This window comes from Giraffa tippelskirchi, chromosome 10 (genome assembly GCF_054371585.1).
Source record: "Giraffa tippelskirchi isolate mGirTip1 chromosome 10, T2T-mGirTip1v1.2.pri, whole genome shotgun sequence".
Classification (NCBI taxonomy): domain Eukaryota; kingdom Metazoa; phylum Chordata; class Mammalia; order Artiodactyla; family Giraffidae; genus Giraffa; species Giraffa tippelskirchi.
The window spans coordinates 16,636,597-16,649,190 of record NC_137284.1 but is presented as its reverse complement, the minus strand read 5'-3'; the positions used below and the strand labels follow the sequence as shown (position 1 = coordinate 16,649,190).

The following is a 12,594-nucleotide window of genomic DNA, read 5'->3' as shown; positions in this document are numbered from 1 at the left end:
ACTCTGATACCAGGAAAAGGTAAAGACCACATATGACCAGGAGGCCTATGTAACTTCAGTGTGAACGTGTAGCTCTATATGCAGAGACAAGTACTTTGAGACACAAGGCAGATGGAAGCTAAACTCTGAAGCAGCCTTTCCCTATTAAAAAGTCCCTGCTGTCAGCTCACTCTTGTCATTTGCCTCCTCACAAAAACTGAAGTAAATTCCTCCATTCTACCATATTAATTACTTAAAGACTAGAGCAGCCTTGTCTCCAGAGACTTTTTCCATCCTCCAGGAAGTCAGAACCTTTCCTGCTGCTCCTAGGGTCCCGCAATCTATCATTATCACTGAAAACCTTGTCATCGGTCCCCACGATGGATGACACCTCTCTGGCACCAACAAACACGTATTCTACAGAAATGCTGGGGTTACGGGACATATCTAGACAGAGCCCAGGCCTCTCAAACAGCTTGCAGAAAATGGGGTTATAAATGTAAGATAAAAGCAAATAAATGCAAACTGAAATGAAGAAAATAAAGTGAGGTAATAAAGAAGACAGAGCCTGTGAGACTGCCTGTATACAGGTAAGCCCAAAGGCCTCCATGGGGCAGCAGAAGATCTGAAGGAAGTACGTTTCAAGCAAAAGGAACAATGATTGTAAATCCCTGAAGAGGTACATGCTTAGCTCGCTCAACGGATGAAAAGGAGCATCATCTACTATACATCTGTTAGAATGGCCAAAATCCACAATGCTCATACCACCAAGTGCCAACAAGGATGTGGAGCAATAGGAACTCCCATTCAAAATCATGCTTATCATACCATCCTAGAATCACCCTCCTTGGTACTTACCCAAAAGAGCTGAAAACTCCTGTTTACAAAAAACATGGATGTTTATAGCAGTTTCATTCATTACTGCCAAAACCTGGAAGCAACCAAGATGTCCTTCAGCAGATGAGTGGATAAACTGTAGTACAACCAGACAATGGTATATACTCAGTGCTAAAAAGAAATAGCACTCTGGAAAATTCTTAAAGAGATGGGAATACCAGACCACCTGACCTGCCTCTTTAGAAATCTATATGCGGGTCAGAAAGCAATGGTTAGAACTGGACATGGAACAACAGACTGGTTCCAAATAGAGAAAGGAATACGTCAAGGCTGTATATTGTCACCCTGCTTATTTAACTTATATGCAGAGTGCATCATGAGAAATGCTGGGCTGGATGAAGCACAAGCTGTAATCAAGTTTGCTGGGAGAAATATCAATAACCTCACATATGAAGATGACACCACCCTTATGGCAGAAAGCGAAGAACTCAAGAGCCTCTTGATGAAAGTGAAAGAGCCTGTTGATGAAAGTGAAAGAGAAGAATGAAAAAGTTAGCTTAAAACTCAACATTCAGAAAACTAAGATCATGGCATCTGGCCCCATCACTTCATGGCAAATAGATGGGGAAACAGTGGAAACAGTGGGTGATTTTATTTTGGGGGGCTCCAAAATCACTGCAGATGGTGACTGCAGCCATGAAATTAAAAGACACTTGCTCCTTAGAAGAAAAGTTATGACCAACCTACACAGCATATTAAAAAGCAGAGACATTACTTTGCCAACAAAGGTCCATCTAGTCAAAGCTAGTCATGTATGGATGTGAGAGTTAGACTATAAAGAAAGCCGAGCACCGAAGAACTAATGCTTTTGAACTGTGGTGTTAGAGAAGACTCTTGCGAGTCCCTTGGATTGCAAGGAGATCCAACCAGTCCATCCTAAAGGAAATCAGTCCTGAATATTCACTGGAAGGACTGATGCTAAAGATGAAACTCCAATACTTTGGCCACCTGATGCAAAGAGCTGACTCATTGGAAAAGACTCTGATGCTGAGAAAAATTGAAGGCAGGAGGAGAAGGAGATGACAGAGGATGAGATGGTTGGATGGCATCACTGACCCAATGGGTATGAGTCTGAGTAAACTCTGAGAGTTGGTGATGGACAGGGAGGCCTGGTGTGCTACAGTCCATGGGGTCGCAAAGAGTCGGACACGACTGAGTGACTGAACTGAACTGAAAAAGAAATAAGCTATCAACCCATGAAAAGACATAGAAGACCCCTAAATATTTATTACAAAGTGAAAGAAGCTAATCGAAAAAGCTACATACTGTAAGATTTCAACTATAAGACACTGTGGAAATGGTAAAACTATGGAATCATTGAAAAGACCCTGAGTAGCCACGGGATGGGAGTGGGAGGAAGGTGGGGGACAAACAGGCAGAGCACAGGGGATAAAGGCAAGGATAGAGGCTGGGAAGTCTGTAGATAATTTTCCAGAGGACAAAGGCAGCTAGCCTAGGTGTTAACCATGAAAAAACTGAGACATAGTCAGGTCCAGTTTGTATTCTGAGGGTAGAGTTGATGGGACTTATCAACATGAGATGAGAAGGAAAAAATGGAGGATGACCTCAGAGCCTGCACAACTGGGTAGACGTTGGGGCCGCTTCACTTGAAACAGTGAAGACCTGAGAGAAGTGGAGGGAGGAATAAATGAAAGAAAGTAATTCACAGTTCTGCTTTGTTCATGAGACATCCAGGTAGAGGAATGGCATTATATGATGAGTCTAGAGTTCCAGAAATCAGTACCAGAGACAGGAATCTGAGCCCTCTCGGCATATAAACAGTATCTGACACCATGAAAATGGATGAAATCAGGAGAGCCCAGGGACACTCCGAATTTTAGAGGGGGAGGTGGGCAGAGATAAGCTGCAAAAAAGACATAGAGAATGAGTAGCTATGAGGTCAGAGAAAGTAGTTGGCCAATGGGAAATGCTGATGAGAGATCAGAAGACACAGATGTTGCATGACCTCTGGCTTTGGCAAGATACAGGTCACTGCAGCCCTGATTAAAAGCAATGCCAGTGAGTGGAGAAACAAGAGCTCAGATAGATTAGGCTAAAGAGAGAATCAGTGGTAAGGAAGTGGACACAGCAAACATAAACATCTCCTGCTGCAAAATGGAACAAAGAAACTGGGCAATAGCTGAAGGGAATCATAAGGTGGAGGAGAGAGGATGGTTTAACAGAGGTGCTTTATTCTAATATCTGTTAAGGTATTAGTGGCTCCAACAAGACAAAACTGTGTTCCTTTCTCACTTAACCATCCAGAGAAAAATGAATAGTAGTAGGTGGTTCTGCTCTGCAAGATCATCCAAGGACCCATCTTACTGATCCACCTCCTCCTAAAGTGTTGCTCTCAACTGCAAGGTTGAATTGACACGTACCAGTACTATATTCTCCTGGCAGAAAGGGAGCAAGAGGAAAGCAGAAAGCAAGAGCAAGCAGAAAGCAACTCACTTTTCCTTCCTAAGACCCTGACACAGAAATCGCTCACAGTACTTCTGGTCATTATCCATTTATCCAAACTTCATCATGCGGTCAAATCCACGTGTAAGAGGGAGGCTAGGAAATGCAGTCCAGATGAGCATCCATGTGCCAGAGAAAACCTGAGGGCCCTATTACTGAAATGAAGCTGAAGAGAGTGGCATCTGGTGAACAATTAATCATCACTGCTGCAAGTAATATAGGGCATGTCTGCATACTAAATGAGATGATCCAGTAAGCAGAGAATGATAATTTAAGAGAAAAAATAATGGCAGGAGTGAAATTCTTAAGAAGGGGAAAATGAATGAGATCCAGGGCTCAGAATTATTGCCCAGAAGCAAAGACACGTTGAATCTCCTATCACTTCTCACATGCTTGACTTTTCAGAAGAACTGTTGCCCCTTGAATGCATTTCCAGAAAATTAAAGTAATCCCTTCCTTCTATCTAGTAAATCAAGCAATCACGTAGAATGAGTATAAAAATCTGGCCTGGAATGAACAGTTCTCACTTGATTTGTCTCCTACCTAACAGGCTGATTCTGTCTCCTAACAGGCTGATTCAAAGATGCTGCTGCTCTTTCAAGGAGGATATGACGAAATTTCAGAGCTGAAGGCAGTCTAGAAAGCTCACTTTACAAATGTTCCTTTACAAAGCATCCTCTCCAACAGTACACCCAAGTCCTTGAATGGTCACTGCTGGATCAGGAATGATTATCCCACTGTCCCTTGTCTACTCTTTCATAATATTCTTCTTCATAATATAGTTTATCCTCCCAATGGAATGGAACACTTCATAAGGGAAGAGACTCGACGCCAACTTCTTTCATATCTAGGTTCCACTGCATTTAGCGTGGTACCAAAAAACCTCACTTGTACTCAGTGGATACTTTTCAGTTCACGGAGAAAGACATTTGCTTTCCTGCACCCGACCAGAGCAGGACTGTCACTAAGTCCTGAAGACCACCGTTTGTCAGGTTCTCCTCAGGCAGAAGGTCAATGGAAATGGGGGAAGTACAAGAGGGTAGTCTCTACTTAAAAAAAAAAAAAATGGAGGATCATGGAATTTTGGAGCAAGAAAGAATCTTAGAGACCTCTAGTTTGAGCCCTCATTTCATCAACAGATATAAGGAAAATGAGGTTTTTAGCAAGATGATTTACTGGTCCAAAGACACAGATTTATTTACAGGAGAGCCAAGATGAGAACTCAGGTCCTCTGACTTGAAGTTCAAATCTTCTTTCTCTGTTAAAGCTTCCTTACTTTTTTTGCCTGCCCTTAATAAACCAGGTAATTACTAAAGTTCACATAATGTGTTCTTCAAAGTCACTGAAAATCCTACTCATCTTGAGAGTCCTTCTACCATATAACTCTCCAATAAAAAGAGAACAGGAATTACTACTTCCATCCTACACACAACGGGATAAAAACAGGGCAATCACATGGCCTGCTCAGGACCACAAGGCTGAACCTCACAAAATAAAAATTTTATTATTACTTTTTCAAGGGCAAAGGAATGGAATGTCTATTTCAGAATTCCTCCCCAGAGTGCGGTGCCTATCTTTGGTAACAGAGACAACGTATACCTATCACACCGTGTCCAGGGTGCATGGGCCACGCGTGCCTTTTCTCTCAGTGCATCTGTCTCCATTGCCTCCGATACTAATGTCCACTATGATCCAGGGCATAAAATAAAGCAGTAAATGGATGCGATCTCCCTGAAAATCAGAATTCCACTTCAATTCTGAACATTCTGGTTCATAAATTGCATATGAGAAATTAAACCAAACACCTCATTTCTCACTTCCTTTTACCTACCTAAAACACCTCCTGTAAATACCAGGGAAGCCCCCTTGTTCAGGTATGCTATGAACCTGTAAACATCTATTTTACCAAAATCTTTACATTTTGCTACCATGGGGAATATTCCCGCTCAGTCTTCACCTCTTCGAACAGGAATTCTCTGGTTGGTTTTGTTGTTTATATGCTTTAACATCAAAAGAAAATCCTGTCTCCTCAAGATGGAGGGTCTTGTTTAGGCCTCTACTGTTTCTATGGGGCCTCAAGTGTTGCTTTCCAGGGGCTGCAGCTCTGCAGTTTGATGAAAGGCCCTCTGCCCACCCCCCAAGGACTGCATGGGGACATCGGCACCCTCCAAAGGTCTCCCTGGGGTTATCCCTCAGCCTGTAAGGAACACCCAAGGCGTGAAATTGCACTATTTGTAGGACGGCAAGACCCACACTGGCCCCAGCCCTGTTCTGTTTGACTCAGTCAGAACAATGGCCTTTGTTTATTTGCTCACTCTGACTTTGGGATAATGTTAAATAAACCAGCATTTGAAGCTGGGAAGTAGATCCAATTTATCCATGGTAAGATAACTTAAACCAAATATTTCAGAAAGCAGCTTAGCAACGAAGCTTCTAGAAAGTACACTAGGCCTATCTTTATGCAAAAAATACTAAGTTTTATTATTCCACCTCTGAAGAGGCTATTATAGAGATGCTAACGCAAATCCTAAGTTAGACTTAAAGGGTGTCACACACATTAAAAAAAGTCACCTAACCCTGGCCTAATTTAATGTTCTTTTCCTAAATATCTTTTTCAAAAAAACAAAAAATAGGAAATACCAAAACCAAAATAGAACCAGTATTTAAATTCAGCTTGCAAACGTACATTAATACCAAGAAATTATCAAGAACCAGGATCTTTGAAAAACAGAGCAGAATTATCTTTCCACCCATTCTTAATCATCTAAATAAGCAAGGGATTACAAAAATACAGTACAACACATGAGCGATTTCTCAAGTTATTCTATTTATCAGCTGTTAACTAAACTAATAGTTTCAGTAAAGGAAAAAATTTGGTAACAAGTAACATACCACTCAGGAGAACAACTCTATAATACTGGTGATGTACAACATTTTAGGCGTATTGTTTACACTAGAATTCATGATCACCATCATCTATAACTCACTATGTACTTATTATATACCTATATCGTATATGGTATCACGATTCAATGGACATGAGTTTGAGCAAGCTCCAGGAGATGGTGAAGGACAGGGAAGCCTGGCATGCTGCAGTCCTTGGGGTCACAAAGAGTCGGACACGACTGAGCGACTGAACAACAATATCGTATTAAGCCTTCACATGTAACATTTCATTTAATCACCACTACAATCTTCTAAGACAGATTCTATATTCTCTGATTACAAAGGAGGTACCTGAAACACCAAAATGTTAATTTGTTTGTCCAGGATCAAAGTTTGTATCACAGCTGACTTTCAAACACAAGTCTGTCTGACTCCAAAGCAAAAATCAGTACCTTTCCAGGGGTCCTAATCCCTATAATGCTATGACAGGAAACCATGCTTGTGCTAAGCAGAGCAAAAATCCTAAAGCAAAGACGGGGCTTTCTCATAGCTCCGTGGTAAAGAATCTGCTTGCCAATGCAGGAGACACAGGTCTGATCTCTGGGTGGGGAAGATTCCCTGAAGAAGGAAATGACAACCCACATCAGTATTCTTGTCTGGGAAATCTCATGGACAGAGGACTCGGCAGGGCTACAGTCCGTGGGTCGCCAACGAGTAGCACATAACTTAGCGAATGAACAACAACAACAAAGCAAAGACTGGAAAACTTTTTCTATAAAGGGTCAGGTAATAAAACTGCTAAGCTCTGCAGGCCATACTATCTCCGTTGCAAGGAATCAACTCTGCTGTGTACAGCCAATACAGCCATGCTGCTGCTGCTGCTAAGTCGCTTCAGTCGTGTCCGACTCTGCGTGACCCCATAGACGGCAGCCCAGCAGGCTCCCCCGTCCCTGGGATTCTCCAGGCAAGAACACTGGAGTGGGTTGCCATTTCCTTCTCCAATGCATGAAAGTGAAAAGTGAAAGTGAAGTCGCTCAGTCGTCTCCCACTCCTAGCGACCCCATGGACTGCAGCCTACCAGGCTCCTCCATCCATGGGATTTTCCAGGCAAGAGTACCGGAGTGGGGTGCCATTGCCTTCTCCGAATACAGCCATAGACACTACGTAAACAAGTGTGACTGTAATCCCAATAAAACTTTATTTATGAGCACTGGTATCTGAATTTCATGTAACTAGCACATTATGAAATACTTTTTATTTTTTCTACCGTTTGAAAATGAGTCATTCTTAATTCATAAGCCATACAAAATATATGCTGCAGGCCAGATTTGGCCTACATACTGAATTTTGTCAATGTCTATCCTAAATAATGCAAATATAAAATATATTTTAGTTATCAGCTCTTTTCATACTTCTAACTTGTAATCTCCTTTAATATTCTGAACTGATATTTTACAGAAGCTCAAAGTCTCAATAAACTAAACATCTGTCCCCAAATAATCAAAAACTCTGAGTCCAAAACTGTAGACACTACATATGGATTTCCTAATAGTGAGACAGATCACAAAATTCTGGAACTCAAAAAGATCTAACACATTCTGATTCCTTATGTGCATTTTTAAAAACTAGTATTAAGACATTTAAAATAGCTAGACACTAAGTTTATAGGTAATGACAGTAATAGGTTATAAATATAAGAAGCAGTACAAAGTATTTTCATATCCTTTCTTTCATCTGACCTCCCTGTAAGGAAGACAATGCAAGCCTCCTTGCAATGTCCCATTTCGTTGTTGTTGCTTAGTCGCTAAGTCGTGTCCAACTCTTTTGCGACCCCATGGACAGTAGCCCACCAGGCTCCTCTGTCCACGGGATTTCCAGGCAAGAATACTGGAATGGGTTGCCATTTCCTTCTCCAGGGGATCTTTCCGATTCAGGGATCGAACCCATGTCTCCTGCATTGCAGGCAGATTCTTTACCAATGAGCCACCTGGGAAACCCCACCCCAGTTTTACACCTAAGAAAAACAGGCTCAGAAATGTATATAACTTGCCCAAAGCACAGACCAAGCCACACAACTACTAAGTGGCAGAAATGCAACCACAATCTGATTTCAAGTCCCTGCTGCCTCTTAATTACTTCCATAGACATCAAATTTCACATTAATGGGTTAAACCCTAAAGATTTTCAAGAATTATTAGTCATAATCTTTAAAAGCAATGAAAATGTTTAGTTCATTTCATTCAATTTTCCTTACACTATCAAAGTCTTCTGAAGAAAACAGCTGCTAATCCTTGACATTCATCAGATGCATTTACAGTCAATAGTGAATCTATGTATGCTGTGCAGACAACACATTAAGGCCAGCACAGAAAGGGAAAACACTGCTGAACAAGTCAATCTAAAGATGGACTAAGACAAGACTTCCCTAGTGGTCCAGTGGTTAAGACTTTGCCTTTCAATGCAGGGGGTGTTGGTTCAACTCCTGGTCAGGGAGCTAAGATCCAACATGCCTTGTGGCCAAAAAAACAAAACATAGAACAGAAGCAATGCTGTCACAGATTCAATAAAGACTTTAAAAATGGTCCACATCCACAAAAATATCTTTAAAAAAAAAAAATAAAGAGAAAGAGAAATAGAGATGAATGAATTCCCATTAAAGTCGGAGCCCAACTGTAGCATAGCTTCTGGTGATTGGAAAATGATGTAGGGGTTAGGAAAAGAAAATAAAAGGAACAGAACTACTGGAACTCAAGCCAGCATCAAAGACTCTAATGACAGTTGAGCCTGCCTGGCTGCTTCTTGGTCTCTCCCTAGAAAACAAAAAGTTACATAACCAAAAAAGATTCTTCCAACTAACACTTTCTCTGTGGCCCAATTACACCCTATCACCCACCTCAGTGTGCATTGCCATACAGTAAACTGGGCTTCCACCCCAGCTAGGTCTGGCCAGGTCTCTGTCCAAAGTGCTGCTTTATCCTACGGACTGCTATAGGGACGACGGTATGAAGACAACCGGCTAGAGCGCAGTTCCAACCTCACGCCATTCTAGAGACTTATTCTATGAAGAATCACCACACACTAAATTTTAGGAATGAAGCCAACTCCAGATAATCCTGAAAACGGACATCAGAGCATCATAATATCCCATCTTCACAAACAGCAGTGTTAAAAAGGAATTCACACCAATGAGTGCTTGAAAAACTTTGAGGTCATGTTGTAGCAGCAATTAAAGCTTCTATTTCTCAAGTACAAGGATCAAATGTCAATATTCTGAGTTAAAGAGTCCAATTTACCCAATTAAGAAAAATATATTAATGAATCACAATCATCACTACCCAAAAATATTACAATAAATTCAATTACTGATTCAAACAAGCGTATTTTCTGGATGCTAAGACCCACAATACTCTAGCACCATATGCTTTTTCTTCTTCCAATAGAAATACAAATATAGACAACGTTTACAAAAGCAACCAATGCATCAGAAGTTACTCCCATTCAGATTGACTTAAAAGGTCTAAATCTGTGCCAAGTAAAACTCTGAAAGAATGGAAAATAAAAGAGATGCTGACAACAATGCAATGTGGCCCAGCTGCCAGCTATCCATGTAACATCATGCAGTGCCCCAAGCAGTTTAAAAGCAGATAGCAATTCGGCATGCAGATCAAAATTATAATTATCCAAATTCTATTTCCTAAAAGATAACTATCAAACTGCAACCTCAAGCATCCTCCTGGGGTCTCCTCCTCACCTCCACCTTCTTTAAGCTTCAGCCACAGAAGGTGGAGTTATAAAGGGTCCAGAAGTAGACTATAGCTAAGCAATCTGGTTTGACTTTCTCGCTCTACCGTTTCTGTTCATCTGTTCGCGAAATTTTTTAACATGAATATTTAATCAAGTCACCAAAATGAGATAATCAAGTCACCAAAATGAGAAAGGCAAGACGGGGATGGGGTGGCGGGGGAGTCCAAGGGAGGCAAAAGGTACTCAAGTCACCAGCACCGTCCAATGTGCAGAGGCAACTTCAGCCAATTAGAAAGATGAGAGGGAAAACTCCACGGGCGCGACAGCGAGCACGGCGGGGAGCGGGCACGGCCAGGGCACCCGGGAGCCCCGGCGCCTCGGGCCCGGAGCGCCGCAGCAGGCCAGGAACCGCCCGGCCCCGTCCGCCGAGGCCGCGGGGAAGTGGGCGCGGGCGGCTGCGGCCCGATCGCGGTCCGCCCCGGGAGGCCGAGGAGGGAGCCGGGTTGTGGGGGGGGGGGGAGGGGAGGAAGGGGGAAACCCGAGATGGCCTTCCAAGAACATTCGATCCCGAACCTTTACTTTAAAGAGAATTTCTCCCGAAAAGGAAAGCCAGGCCCCCGCAGCCCTTCCCTGCGGCGCCAGCCCACGTCACCGGCGCCCCCGGCCCTCCCGCGGCCCCCGCCTTACCGAGCCCCGCGGCCCCGCCGCGCCGCCGCGGCGTCGCTGCGCCCCGCTCGCCGCTCCGTGTCTGCCCTGCGGGGCGCCGGGCCCGACGCCCTCCCCTTCCTCCTCCTCCTCGTCCTCGTCCTGATCCCGATCCTCGCCGCCGCCGAGCGCCACCCGCACGCCGAGCCTAGCGCCTGGCCGCCCGGGGCAGCCGCGGGGGCTCGGCCGGGCGCCCCTCGCGCCAGCGCCTCATCCCGCCGCGCCGCCCCGTCAGGCTCGGGGGCGGGGACGCCGGGCTCCCGGCCGCGGCCTCGCAGTCCTCCTCCCCTTCGACCCTCACCGCGATCGCCCTCCCCCGGCCGAACCGGCCCCGGGGATGCGGTCCTGGGCTCCGAGCCCCTCGCCCGCAGCCTCCGGGCCGCCCCCGCAGCGCCCCCGCCCCGCTCGCGGCGCGCGCCCGCTGGAGCCCGCCGCCGGGCCGGGCCTCCGCCTCCCGCGCTCCGCCTCCTCCTGCGCCCGCGACGCCCGCAGCGGGGAGAAGAGGCGCGCGGCCGCGGCCCCCGGGCACGAGCACGCGCGAGGAGGGCGGGCGGAGCGCGCGCGTGGCCGAGGGCGGCGGGGGCGCGCCCGGGCCTCGCCTGCTGTTGTCCCGGGAGCGCACGTGCGCGGCGGGGGGGCGGCGGGAGGTGGGCTGCTCGCGCTCCCCCGGGGGTTCCGGGGGTCGGCAGGGCGCTGGAAGGTTCCGGGACGCAGCTTCGGGGGGTTCGGACGAGGTCTGCCGCCTCGGCTTCTGCACCGTGCTGCGGTGCAAAAACACAAACCCTGCCGCAGCAGCAGCGACACCGGGAAGAGCCATCCTCCGAGACTACGGCAGTGGCACCTCTCCACTCACAGCTGACCCCGGGGTGTTGTCACCGCGCCGCGGAGCAGAGGGGGGCGTTGCCGCAAGTCGGGAAGCTCCCTGTCTCTCCATCCCTTGCGCATTTTGGTCTAAAATCAACTCGCTTCCGTTATTATTTGGAATCTGGGCCTAAAAGTTCTATTGGCTGTCTTCTTCATTCAGAGTTATGGACTGGAAGATTGGAAGTGACCTGGCAAGGGAGAGGAAGGACAAGAAAGGGTGAAAGAGCAGCAACCCCGGAAGGTCCGTGGCCAGGAGACACGTGAACCCCTGCGTGTGTATGGCACTGCCCTTGGTTCTCCCTCCTTCTCCTTTTGTTCACCCTCTGAAGGCTGCGCATTACTTCGACCTGCAACAAGCGGTCTGTGTAACAGAACAGATCTTGACATGCTACCCTTTTCTGTTTTGATCTTTTTCTTTTATATAGGTAACATTCACTCCTTCTGACTTCTTTGGGATCTGAATGTTGGGCAAGGGGTTAGCCTACATAATTTAACTCAGTACTCAAATCCACCCTTGCCAAATACTGCATCGTCGAATGTCACTGCAGTGATTCGGATCCACTCAGCATATAGGCATGTCAGTGGGAGTCACTGAATATAAAACGTGGCCTTGACCACAGTTAGCAGGATTTCAAGGGCACGGATGTGAAGCAGGATTTCAGCACATCCTGGAGAGAAATTAGGGAGTCACCGTGTACAATAATCTCACTCCTGCCAGCTTCAGTATAACCAAGGTTTCTTTAATGACAGAGATTCAGAATGTTTTCTAGCAGAGAAGGAGGGAAGGGATGGAATGAAATTCGCATAGAGGCACAGACGTGGATGGGAAAATTTAAAGACACATACATTAAAGAAATGTATCCCGGTAGGCACAACGTTAAAGAATCTGCCTGTCAATGCAGGGGACTCGGTTTCTATCCCTGAGTCGGGAAGATCCCCTGGAGGAGGGCTTGGCAACACACTCCAGTATTCTTGTCTGGGAAATCCAATGGACAGAAGAGCCTGGCAGGGTGCAATCTATAGAGTCAGACACATCTTAGCAACTAAAGAGCAGCT

General features: G+C 45.6%; 1 protein-coding gene across 3 annotated transcripts in view; it reads right to left on the bottom strand.

The window, feature by feature from the left end:
* ARHGAP32 (Rho GTPase activating protein 32) overlaps positions 1-11,141 on the bottom strand; it is a 189,903-nt gene extending 178,762 nt beyond the window's left edge. Inside the window, exon 1 of one of the 3 annotated variants that reach the window (XM_081536550.1) lies at positions 10,657-11,141. The gene's annotated coding sequence lies outside the window, so the exon portion shown is untranslated. The remainder of the gene's footprint in view (positions 1-10,656) is intronic. The other 2 variants (XM_081536548.1, XM_081536553.1) reach the window with 2 other exon arrangements.
* Positions 11,142-12,594: the final 1,453 nt, after the last annotated feature.